General features: G+C 51.6%; 1 protein-coding gene across 1 annotated transcript in view; it reads left to right on the top strand.

Moving 5' to 3' along the window:
• Nucleotides 1–13273, top strand: part of ITPR2 (inositol 1,4,5-trisphosphate receptor type 2) — a 317220-nt gene that overhangs the window by 238580 nt on the left and 65367 nt on the right.

The following is a 13273-nucleotide window of genomic DNA, read 5'->3' as shown; positions in this document are numbered from 1 at the left end:
CCGTGGGGGGCTCCTCCCGTTGGGCTGTGCTCGGGTCTCGACCCCCCACGTGCTCTGCTGCTCCCTCAGGCCCTCGGGTGCTCCCCGTGGCCCCGCCTCCTCCTCCTGGGTCCGGCGCCCGCCTGGTTTGGCCCCGGCACCGGTAGGGCTCCGCCAGGAGTGACCCCGGGCGCAGAGCCAGGAGTAAGCCCTGAGCACTGTCTGGCGGGACCCAAGGAAGAAGAAATGAAACCAGCACTGGGCAGGCCTGGACTGGCAGGGCCGTGTGGCCAGGTGGGCGGCGCCTGGTGCTCGGGTGTCTCATGGACGGAGCGGGCGGGATCGTAGCCCTAGGGGCTAGGAGAGGTGACGGGGGCGGGCGCTGGCTCTGCTGCAGGGGATGTGGGGGCACGAGCTTCTTTGGTTCCCTGGGGAGCCGAGAGGGATGCCGGGGTGCCGCGGGCCCGTGCCTGCCCGCCGACCCTCAGACTGCTCCCTCCACAGTGCTCCTCAGAGATTCCCAGCCAGGCCCAGACAGTCTGTTTCGGGGCTCGGACTCTCAGTTTCTGCCGCGTCTCCCTGTCGGGGCAGTTCTGCTTTTCCCCGCCGGCGCCCGCGGAGCAGAGGAGCCTCTCCTCAGGCTCGCCTGCTCAGCAGAGGCCGTGAATACCTCCCAGAGGGGCTTCCGCTGCGGGCCCCCGCCGTGACCCTCAGCCCGTGCCTCGCTGCTCCACGCTGGGCCTCCTCTTGGGGGCCGCCCAAGGGGGATTCTGGCCCTGGTGCTGGGCTGGTGGGGCTGGGGGTTGTGAGGCCGGAGCGACCCCCGAGGCGGGGCCCCACTTCCTGCCTCGCTGTGAGGCTTTGTGTGCCCGAGCCCAGCGCCCCCCGCTGTGTGTGGATTCTCACGGCAGGATTCACTTCCCCCTGGCACTGCGCACGCGTGCCTGCATGTGGGCAGACATGTGCTGGTCTGATTCCACTCTACATGCGCACACGCGGGCATGGGCAGACTGTTTCTAGTCACTGCACACACGCGAGTCTGATCCAGGCTATGCACACACACACGGATCTGTTTTCGGTCTGTACACACACACACACACACACACACACTCGTGCGCGCGCACACACGGGTATGTTTCACACACACACACACAGATACGTTTCCTATGCGCACACAGGTATGTTTTCACACACACATACACATGCACACACGAGTATGTTTCCTCCACACATACACATACATGGATTTCCTACACACACACGAATGCACACATGGGTATGTTTCCTTCACACATAGACACACGCACACATATACATGGGTAAGTTTCCTATACACATACACACATGTACACACAGGTATGTTTCCTACACACACATACATACACACACGCAGAGGGGTATGTTTCCAGTCTGTGCACATACATGCACACGGGTATGTTTCCAGTCTGTAGACATTTACACGCACGGCTGTTCACAGTCTGCAGACGTACACCCCCACACACACACCTGTGTGGGGCCGTTTCTCTGTTGTCCCCTCCCCCTCCCCAGCAGCAGGTGGCCTCCGCAGCCGGCTGTCCTAGGACCGTGGGGGTCCCATATCTACCAGAACCCCCTCTTCCCCCAGCCCTGGGCTCGGGCGCGGTGGGGAATCGTTCTTGCGCCTGGCAGGATGTGGGGAGTCTTAGGGAGCCTCTGGAAGGCAAAAATAACTCCTGGCTCCCAGGACCAGAGAGCGTGGATCAGCTTAATTGGCTATATGAAATTATGCTTTAAATACAGGCTTTATAGTCTTCCACGAGCATTTCCCCACTAACTGCTCTTTGAAAGCGTAATTAATGGCTGCATAATTGCTTGTCGTTTGAATGTATCATAATTTATTTAATCACTTCTTATTATTAGACATTCACGTTTCTAATGTTTTTGATAGTATGAATTATGCCATGATTAACATCCTCATGCATTAAGTTTGCCGGCTACGCTGATTATTTCCCCAGGATAAATTCCAGGATGCTTAATTACTAGGTCGCAGGGTAGGCGCTAGTTCAGAGTTCTCGGTGCGTTTCATAAGAATGTTTTCCTCGGCGTGTGGAGCGCCTCGTCGCCCTGGGGTCTCGGGCTGATGCCGCGTCTGCCGGACTCTCGGTGTGTGGTGCGTAGCGGCCCCTCCACAGGGGTCTTCCGGGGCTGTGCCTGAGTCAGGGTGAGGGGGGTCGCTTGTATCCACACCGAGTCCATTCCTGTTTCTCCTGCAAATTTACCTGGAAATGTGTCTCCCGCTTCCTCTGCGCAGTTCTTCTTAGTGAGGTTCGGTTATGGACAAGAAGCCCCCCTCAACTTCCCTGCTGGCTCGCTGCTTTTGGCGGCAGGGGCGGGTGGGGAGGGAACCGGCGCCCGGGGGTGTGGGTCTGGGTTGGAGTGATGGGGACGCTCAGTGTCTGTCTCTCAGGCCGGTGTCTCCCGGCCCTGCTGGGCCTGAGCACTGGGTGGGGAGTCCCCCCGATGCAGCAGGAAATGCCTGCGTGGAAGCCAAGTAGCAGTGGCCCTGCCCCTGGATGGCTCTCCCAAGAGTCAGCGGCCACCGCCCGAGTCAGAGCAGAGGTCAGCGGCGCCGTCTCCAGTGCTCTTTCCCTGATGCTCTCCCGACCCTCACTCGGACACAAACACGCGTCCACCAAACTAACCGTCACGCTGCCCAGTTTTAATGCCTTTCCTTGTACTGCGTTCTGTCATTGCTCCAATTAACCGTGCGTTTGGGAGGTCATAGAAATGGCAGTAATTCAAAGGTTCTTGTTGCTTGGTGAAAGATATGTAGGTGCTGATCACGGAATACAGATCTCTCGTGCCTCAGTTCTTGGGTGAGGAAGGATTCTTTTTCTTTCTTTCTTTCTTTCTTTCTTTCTTTCTTTCTTTCTTTCTTTCTTTCTTTCTTTCTTTCTTTCTTTCTTTCTTTCTTTCCTTATTTCTTTCCTTCTTTCTCTCTAAGACCTGTGGGTACCCTAGATTTAGTGAATTTACTACTTATTAAGAAGCCACATCATACAATAAATAAAGAATAATTCTAGGGTGGTATATAGTAAGCTTGTGTGTGCCTGTGTTTATGATTCTGGATGAACATAATTTCAAAACAAGGAAAAGATTATAGTTGCTTGGATTGCATCTGGGAAATGAAGTGGGTATTGGAAGTAGGCTAGGACTAAAATGAGTCGTAAGAAGAGGAGGCGTTTCAGGGGTTCAGAGGTAGTTTGCTGACAAGATCAGCAAAGGGGTCGCATAAGACCACAGAGCAAAGTCCACGGAAGCTGATTCCGCTCTTGGACAACCATAATGTAGCGTCAATTTTGTAGGATTCCGTTAAGCTTCTGTTGTACTTTTTTTACATAGACATATTATCAGTTTGTATGCACTTTTGTAAGAAATGATTCCGCTAAACTGCTCTCAGCCATATGTTAAGAACTATACTTGGCATAGGAACAGAAAAATACCACGTTTGTGTACATGGAAGTTATATTCCAGCGGAGGAAAAATTATCATTTATATTCATCACAGTAATGATGATAACAAGAAAATATCTTTAATCAGTTTTGTAGGAAACATTGGTTTGTCCTTTCTGCCTTGCCACAGGGAGCTTAGGTTTATTGGGTTACTCCCATCATAGTGCTCCCATTCTTCTGTTTTTATTTGTAATCTCTTTCATTGTGCTCTGCTTCTGCAACCGGTCAATCACCTTGACCTCCTAATCAGACTCTGTTGACTTGTAAATATTGGTTTTCTCGTCTCCTTAAGTCCTTTGCATAGTTAGAGCTATGTCCTTTTTGTATGGACACAGGAAGACAGGTAATGCTATGCTTTTGTAACTTGGGAATTAACTGACTCTGAATGATAGTCACTTCGGGCATCTGTTCTCTTGACTTAAGCCTCAGTTGCCCTTGGTTCCTAGAACCCCAAAGCAGGGTCCCGATGAGAGACTGGATGGACCCAGGGCAAGCTGTGAGCTACCCTGGCATTGAAATGGGCCAGGCCAAAGCACCATAATACTTAACTATAAGTTAAGAGCATGCTCATGGACAAATTTTGTCATGATCCAAAAACTAACAACTAGGTTAGGGCCCTGCTAGGGTTAGGAAGATTAATCTGGCCTGAGCACTGACCCCAAAGTGGTACCGTCGGGTGCTTTGCTGCTGAAGCTGTCACCTCCACTGGGTCTTCCTCCCCCGCCCCTCCGGTTACCTGGGCCAGGGCACCTGGGCTGTTTCGTGTGTTTTCTATCGTGAGCAGGGCTGCAAGGCACGTAGGGGTGCAAGTGTCCCTTCTGAGTAGAGCTTTGGGGCCCTCGAGCCAGATGCCTGCGGTGGGGTTGCTGGGTCACGTGCGTGGTAGCTCAGTCCTTAGTTTTGTGAGACGTGTCCATTTGGTCTTCCAGGCAGGCTGGACAGTCCCACAGTGGATGAGGGCCCCTGTCCTCCCGTGTAGCACTGACAGTGGCCATCGTTGTGCTGTGTGCCGGTCTCGCTGTGGGTTTGCATCCCCTGCTCATCAGCAACGAGGAGCGTTTCTTCATGTGCCTCTTGGTCACTTGTGTGTCTTTCTGAGGAAGCAGCTGATCATCTCTTTTCCCCATTTTTTTTTTCCTGGAACCAACCAGTGTTCTTTTTTCTTGTAAAGGTCTAGTTCACATATCTTGGGAACAGAGCCTTGTCAAATGGGTGGTGGGCAGACATTTCCTCCCAGCCTGTGGGTTGGCTTTAGAATTATTCACCATTTCTATTGCAGTGCAGAAGCTTCTTCATTTGAGGGGGTCCCGTCTGTTTATATCTGCTTCTGTTTACCTGGCCAGCGGCATTGAGTCATTGAAGATGCCTGCCCCTGTTTCCCTCCGGGTAGTTTATGGGTTCCGGTCTTTACTCCATTTTGAATCCACTCAGATAGGAGCGTGAATGAGTTTCTTTCCAGGTGATTGACCAGTTTTTCCATCACCATTTGTTGACGCTTTTCTTGCTCCGTTTCATGCCCTTAGTTTCTTTGTCAAAGATTTGCTGACTGCACACCTGAGGTTCTGTCTCTGGGCTCTGAGTTTTATTCCATTGGTCTATGATTTTCTTTGGTTTGTAACCACACTGTTTTGGTTACATAGCTTTATAATGTAATTTAAGGTTGCGAAGAGAAAAGCCTCCTATTTATTTTTAAGTGGGGCTGGATCTTATCACTCCATATGAATTTCAACAGTGTTTGGTTTATGTCCGTTAAAAATATCATGAGGTATTTCTATGGGGCCTGAGTTGAATCTGTATAATGCTTTGGGTAGAGTTGTCTTTTGACAGTGCTGATCCTTATGCTCCATGAACAGAGGAACTGTTTTCATTTCCTATGATGTATTTAATTTCTTTTATCAGCATTCATTCATGATGAAAACACTCTCTAGAATGCGGATAGAAGGAAACTTCGCCAATATGGGTAAAGCCATTTGCCCCCTCAGCAGGCACCATACTCTGTAGTGAAGAGTGAAAGCCTTCCCGCCAAGACCAGGCAGAGGGCAAGGCTTCCGCTCGCACCACTGTTCTTCAGTATAATATTGGGTGACCCTCCCCCTAGCAGCCACGCAATCAAGAGACAGGGTCTGCAGACGGGGAAGGAAATCAGATGATCATGTGAGGATGATATGATCCTGTTCTTAGAAAACCCTCAACACTCTACAAAAGATAAAACCCCTAGGAACGGAACTTCCTAAAGCCGTCGGGGCGTCCATGGCCTTCCTGTGTGCGAACAGTGTGATAGAGAAGGAGATTTAAAACTCTATCCTGGGGCCAGAGCGATAGCACAGCGGGTAGGGCGTTTGCCTTGCACGCGGCCGACCCGGGTTCGATCCCCGGCATCCCATATGGTCCCCCAAGCACTGCCAGGAGTAATTCCTGAGTGCAGAGCCAGGAGTTACCCCTGAGCATCGCTGGGTGTGACCCAAAAAAGCAAAAAAACAATAACAACAACAACAAAAAACTCCATCCTGTTCACAATTGTGATTTTTTTTTTTTTTTGCTTTTTGGGTCACACCCAAGTGATGCACAGGGGTTATTCCTGGCTTTGCACTCAGGAATTACTCCTGGTGGTGCTTGGGGACCATATGGGATGCTGGGAATTGAACCCGGGTCGGCCGCGTGCAAGGCAAACGCCCTACCCGCTGTGCTGTCGCTCCGGCCCCCAATTGTGATTTTTTTGTTCAAAAAAATCAAAAGCCTGGGAATCAACTTAACAAAAGATGGGAAAGATTTATATAACGGAAACTGCACATCATGGGGATTCCTTTGGCCAGGCCAAAAGCACCTTCTCACATTCCTGATAATACCAGTGTGCCACTGGCATGTCATCCCAGGAGCTGCCGTCTCACTCACACTGAAGACAGGATCCCGAGGTCCCTCCACAGTGCCGCCCGGCCGTGCTCTGCGGAGCTGGGCTGCAGGACTCACCTTTGTGCAGCTTCTGTTTTCTCAGCGCTAGTAGGTGGCAGTCAGCATTGATCCCTTTGCCTCGCGTGCGGAAGGAGGGTGGGTTTGTAACGGGACACGGAGCTTTCCTTTCGAATGCTGCGACAAACTCCCAGTTACCTCATCATTTTCATTGCTTAGCTCAGAAAGGGGACAGCACAGCTGGGCTTGCAGCCCCCAGACACGCTGGCAGCTCAGTCACGTGGTGGTGAGGAAATGATACCCCGCCTGGCTCTCCTCCTCACGCACAGCCCACAGCCTCTTCGCGCGCTGGACGCCACTCAGCGCCCGGACTCCGCAGTGCCCCCTCTGAGGCCGCGGGGAGCATCTCTGGGCTGTGTTTGCAGAACTGACGGCTACTTGCTGGCTGTGAGCTGGATGTGATGGCGTTCAGTGTTTTAAAGAATGTCGGTGGAGTAGCTCGCAAATTCTGGGCTTAGTTATTAGCTACTTAGGGAGGAAACTGGAGGTCGAATAAGAATCGCGTTGGTATTCTCACACTCTGTTACTCGAGATAAAAAGTCTCAATGAGTGAAAGAAATCTTAGCTAAGATTCGTGCTGTTTATGCACAGAGCCCTGAGCTACTAAGGATAAAAGTAATGGGTGAGATCATTAATTGCCAAATGGTTCATTACTGACCCACGTCTTGCTGGTAGCACATTTTGAAAGGAATTTATACAAAGACAGAGGATGGCATGGAGTCCATTTTTAAAAAAACAATTCTGAGACCCTACTAGATTTTAAAAATGCACTTAACGGTTTTTTAACCCCTGGGGACAAATCATGTTTCACACTCTGAGATAAAGTCAGTGAAAGTCGAGTGTGAGTATCAGTTTGATGTCTACACAACTCACCATGAATAGACACGTGTAAGCTTTCTTCACGGGAGACGCTGAGAACATAAGAACTTTCTGTGAGCTTAGTTCAACATTAAATCCCTTTTAAATAGCAAGAGGTTATCTCTTAAGTCACTGGAAAGCAGAGTCACCCGAATTATCCAACCACAAGAAAAGGCGTCTTTAGTCTTGGCCATAGGCATATGGAAATACAAGCAAATATAGGAACTTGCCCTGAAACTTAATATCATTGCAAGGTTTTTTTGTTTATTTGTTCGTTTGTTGCTTTTTGGGTCACACGTAGCGATGCACAGGGGTTACTCTTGGTTCTGCACTTGGGAGTTACTCCTGGTCGTGCTCGGGAAACGGTATGGGTTACTGGGAATTGGGTAAAGGCAAACGCCCTACCCGCTGCGCTATCGCTCCAGCCCCTGCAAGTATTTTTTTTTTTTTTAGACAAGAAAACTAAAGTGGGTTTGCTATCCCAGCAGTTTGAATTAATAAATTTATACAGTAGTACAACAGGTAGGGCGCTTGCCTTGCCCACGGCAGACCTGGGTTCAATCTCCGGTACCGTATATGGGCCCTGAGCCCAGCCAGGAGTAAGTCGTGAGTGAAGATGAGTGTAGCCCCCCACCCCCCTAACACACAGTTATTAATGTCATTTTACGCATAAGACAGGCTGTATTTCTTGGCCACCGAAGCAAAACAACACCCACGAAATACTTAAATGACACGATTAATATGTAAAGCACAAGATGAACACTCAAACCAGTGGTTTGTGGGAGGGAAAGTTTCCTTCCTTGTACTTGACCGCCGAGGGTCTCAGCCCGGGGACGCTGTGTTGGAATAGCACCAGTACTGGGTGCTGTGATACCGCGGTACTGGTGATACTGTGACGCTGCTCTCACCCTCCCGGCTGCAGGCGGGAGCAAGCTCAGGCGAGCCCGCAGCCACCTCGTGCGCTGCTGCTCCGGGGAGAGCTGGGGGGAGTCGACGGCGACAGCTCGCCGTGCTGGAGTCCTGACCGCCTGTCTCCGGCTCCGGGGGGCCCCAGGGGTCTGCTTCTCCCAGACGCCCTCCTGGAGACGAGTTTTTCTCCCGGGAGGAGCTCCAGAAACTCTCTGTGTCGATCTTTCGCTGAGGGTCGCCTAAGCAGTGATTTTCACTCCTCAGGTGTTCTTGCCTCCGTGCAGCCACTCAGCGGCGTCGGCTACGAAGAGCAGCGCTAGCGAGGGCCAGAAACGCAAGCATGACTCCGTTAAGGGGGAAATCCGTTTTCTGAATGAATTTTCAGGACTTGTAAAGGAATTTGCAGGTGGCAGGACCGATTTGACCAAGAGCCGTGGTTGGCCCAAGCATCGCTGTATTGTAGCACCACCTCCAGGGCCCAGCGGTTCCCGGGCGTCACGGGGGGGGGGTCCCTTGTTCCCGGTGTGTGCCATTTGCAGCTGCCGCGCGGGCGCAGCCTGGGGGATACGAGATGGTCCCCGCCCTGGACTGTGAGTGCTGCCGGAACAGGCGCCCCGGGTGGGGGTGCCCTGCTGTGCACTGCGGGGGCACCATCTCCCCGGGACAGAGCACGCCCGCGGGCACGGGGCCGCTTCAGGGGCTGCTGGGAGCCACATGTGGGGCCTCTCCCCGAGCTCCCCCCACTGGCTTCACATGCATGGTGCAGGGCAGAGGCGCTGCGGGACACGGTGGGGGCTTGGACCTGTGTCCGGTGCCCACCCTGTGTGGACCCCAGTGTGGACTCCAACCAAATAGCCGTGGGGGCGGCCCCGGCCCCCTGGCGCACACCCTGGATATTTTTACTCACTTGCTGCACAGACAACAGTTCCCAAATAAGCTCCTGCAGACTCCAGCCCCTCCACTTCCTTCCTGGGGCCCGTTGCCTGCTGTTTCCTTCCCTCCCCCTCCTGGCAGCTGCTCTCCGCTCAGCCCCTGCTGTCGGTTCTGTGAATGCCCCTCCCCCCGTTAAACCTTCCTCTGACTAGTGAAGCGACCGTGGAAACAGCTCTCAGCCCTGCGTGCAGTTGCTCACTGGGGTCCCCGCGACCCTGTAGGGCCCCCCCGACCCTCACAGGAGCGTCCCTCCGTCTGCCGGGATTCTCATGGAGCACAGCCAGGCGTGGCCCCCAAACAAGCACGCGTGCACACATGCATATGTATGTGTGCTGGCGTGTGTGTGGACACAGGTGTGTGCATGCATGCATGTATGTACATTGCATATGAGCGTGCATGTGTGTGAGCAAACATGCATATGTGTGCATGCATGTGTGTGTACATGCGAGTGTGCGTGTGCGTGCATGCGTGTTTGTGTTGTCTGAGATGTTCTCCCTCGGGTGGGGTGTGACTCAGGGTCTGCGCACAGGCCTGGCTGACCCCCAGCACCAAGAACAAGTCCTGGCCTGTCCGCTGGAGGCTCTTGGGCTCTCCGGGCTGCTGTTCCCTGGGCAGCGTCTGGCCCCGCGCCACCACCAGGACCTTCAGTTTCTCAAATCAAACTTTAGCATCAGCTTCAGAAGCCCCCCAGCAGGGCCCCGCCACCCACCTCTCCCCACCTGCCTCCTCCCCGGCCGAGCCCCTTACCTGGGTTTCCTGGCTTGGCTTTGAGGCCGAGAAACGCGTCTCTGTGTCTGTCTTGACGTTTCCTCTGGCACCGAAGCGCCTGTTAAAATGGTCTCTTTGTTCCTCAACTCCTGAGTAGGAGTCCACCGTGTGTCTGTGCCCGTCTGCTCGGCCCCTTCACGCCTGGGTGGTACCTGGACGGTTCCCACCCTCGGCTGTTGGAACAGTGCTGCAGTGACGGTCAGACGTAGTTCCTCTGGGAACTGGCCTTTCCCTGTCCTTCAGACTCCCAGAGGGTGAATAGCTGGATTGTAGGGCATTTCTGCTCTTGATTGTGTGTGTGTGTGTGTGCGCGCGCGCGCGCGCGCGCGCGCGCGTGTGTGCGTGTGTGTGTGTGTGTGTGTGTGTGTGTGTGTGTGCGCGAGCGCGCGCTGTCAGTAGGATGTCTTGTTTAAGTGATGATTTCTTTCACAGTGCAGAAGTTGTTGAGGGTAACACATCCCATTTGGCTCTCTTTGCTTGTTTTTTTCACTTGCCAGTGGAGACGAATCTTGGTGGATACAACTGAAGCCAAAAACCAGAGACTGTTTTGCCTGTGTTTTTTGACAGTCAAGTGTTTAATCTATTTTCAGGTACCTTGTGGGCTCAGTGTGGGCTCATTGTCCAATTTCAGTCTTCTACACGTGACATCGGTTTTGTCATCGCCACTTGTTGAAGAGGCTTTCCTTTCTCACTGTGGGCTCTCGGCTCCTCTGTCATAGACTTGCCACGTATTGGAAGGTTTCTTCATGGGCTCTCAGTTCCGTTCCGATGGTCTAAGTGTCTGCTTGGATTCCAGTAACTCACTTTTGGTTACTCTAGCTTTACAGTATACTGTAAGGTCAAGGGATGTGATTTTAGGACTGCTTAAGATATTCATGGGGGGGTTATTATGGCTTTAGCAAATGAATATTCGTGGGGGTGTGGCTCTAACAGATTCTAGCAAATGAATATTCATGGAGGGGTGTGGCTCTAACAGATTCTAGTGGTAGTTCTATGTCCCTGGAGAATTCCACTGAACTCTTGATAGACACTGCAAGAAATTTTCATGTTGGGTAGAAAATGATCACTTTAACAATGTAAGTTTCCCCGAGCCATGAATAACAGAGATTCTGCATTCCCTTGTGTCATCTGTTTTAGAAGTGACTTACAGTTTTCAATGTACAAAAATATCAGAGACATACACCAAACTTTGCATTTAACTTATGGTTCCTGAGTTACATGAAAATTTTTTATTTTGTTTGAGAGTCAGATAAATGGATCTTTGTGTTCTCTCAAGACTGCGTGTAATATCTTTTATGGGTCTAGCAATATCCTTGCAATTACAGGTGATTCACACCCTCTCGTTACAGAAGGGGAGCATAACAGATGGTAACAGTTTGTAGTCATCTGTGTTTGTGCTAAGCCCCTTGTCTTTAAATATCTTCTCTCTAGAGTTGTTTTGTGTTTTGATTTTGGGCCATTTCTAGCTCTGCTCAGGGCTGACTCTCGGCAGTGCTTAGGGACCCGATGGGGGTGTCAGGGAACCCAGATCAGCCTGATGCAAGGCAAGTGCCCTGTCCACTATACCTTGGCCCTATAATTTTACATAGTTTAAGAAAAGACAACGTTTTCTTGTGAATGCACTGGTCTCTGCATCTGGTTTCCTTCTTCCTTTCTGTACTTCATGTGGTTCGTTTGTCTGCACACTTGTCACCTGGGGTATGTAACTTCCCTGAGATTAGAGAACATTTTGGAGGTTGCTGAGTGTCAAGGAATGAACGTGTAACAAAATATGCTCTAACTTCTTTGTTCATTTTTCATCCACCGGATCTGAGTCCTTACTTGGAGTGGAAATTCACCTTGCCATCTCATTTCCTCCTTAATTATTCGGTTTGCCTCTGAAATGTGAAATCCGCTTGAGGAATTATTCTCCCCCCGTTGATAACCACGAACCTTCCGTACAGCAGCTGTCGATGAGACGGTTCAGCAGAGAGACGGCGCCGGGGGGGGGGGGGGGGGTGTCTCGTCCTGACGGAACTCCGACACCGAGAGCTCTGGAAACCCGAGTTGAAATGCTTTCCAGCAATTGAGCTTAAAGTTCCTGAAAATGATCTCAGTGTTGCCTCTTCCTTCCCCGTCTTCCACCCCCGACTTCACAGCTGGTGGAGCACTCGGGATCGTGACGGGATGCACGTGGCCATCCCAGCGCGGTTGTCAGACTCCTCCTGCTAACGCCGCGCCTTTAATTACCCCGCGCTGAAGCGGGCTTGTCAGGAGCGGGAGCTGCAGAAAGGCAATCGATGCCGCCCGTGACTAGGGCCTCCACGGAGGGGAGGCACGTGATCCGGGCTGTGGGCTGCCCCAGGGATAGGAGGAGCACAGATCCCGGAATAATTGTCCTGGGTATCACATTGTCGGTACTACTGGTATTTCTCAGCGAGGCGAATTAGGCAGAAAAAGGTCGAGTGACCCGAACGTGCTCCCGGGAGAGGTCAGGGACTGAATCAGAGAATGTCCCGGGGTGAACAATAACCCACTCAGTCCGGGAGTGGGTTATTGTTGGCCTGTTCTCAGGCGGTCACAAGACCCACTGTAGTATGGGGAGGTCTCAGAAAAGGACGTTTTTTTCACCTCTCACTGCTGTCCCAAGGGAAAAAAGAATCGCTGGAAACAATGAATCAAAATGCTTTGGAAGAGATAGGCAGTGCCAGCACCCATTTTTTTCTTAACTGTTGTAAGGAAATGATGAATTGCGTTAGTCCAGAAATAGGACTTAGAATATCTTTCACACTCAGAAATATTATAGTTGAACATTTTTTCTAAAAATCAATCTCTTTCGAAAATTAAACCCAGGTGCCATTAAAAATTGAAACAATAAACCAAAAGAGTCTGCCTGCCATTCATCCATCCGCCCATCTCTGTACCCATCCATCCACACAAATATACCATCCATCATCCACTCATCTATCTGTACACCCACCCATTCATCTGTCCAGCCAGCCAGTCAGCCAGTCAGCCATTCACCTACCCACCAATCCATCTGTTATCCATCCATCCATCCATCCATCCATCCATCCATCCATCCATCCATCCACCTAGCCAGTCATCCAGCCAGCCAGCCAGTCATTCACCTACTCACCCATCCATCCATCTGCCTGCTTATCCATCAATCCTTCCATCTATCCATCCATCTTTCCTTCCATCTATCCATCCACCTATCTGCTTATCCATCCATCTACCCATCTGCTCATTCACCATCCATCCCCATCCATCCGTACGTACATATCCTCACAGCGCTGTCCTGTGCCCAGCATTGCTCCAGCTAGATGGCCACAGCAGTGGGCAGGCCAAACTGCTTTTCTCCTGGCCCTTATGCTCCAGTTGGAAGA

The sequence above is a fragment of the Sorex araneus genome, chromosome 10, assembly GCF_027595985.1.
Source record: "Sorex araneus isolate mSorAra2 chromosome 10, mSorAra2.pri, whole genome shotgun sequence".
Taxonomy (NCBI): Eukaryota; Metazoa; Chordata; class Mammalia; order Eulipotyphla; family Soricidae; genus Sorex; species Sorex araneus.
This window is presented reverse-complemented; position numbering and strand designations above follow the sequence as displayed.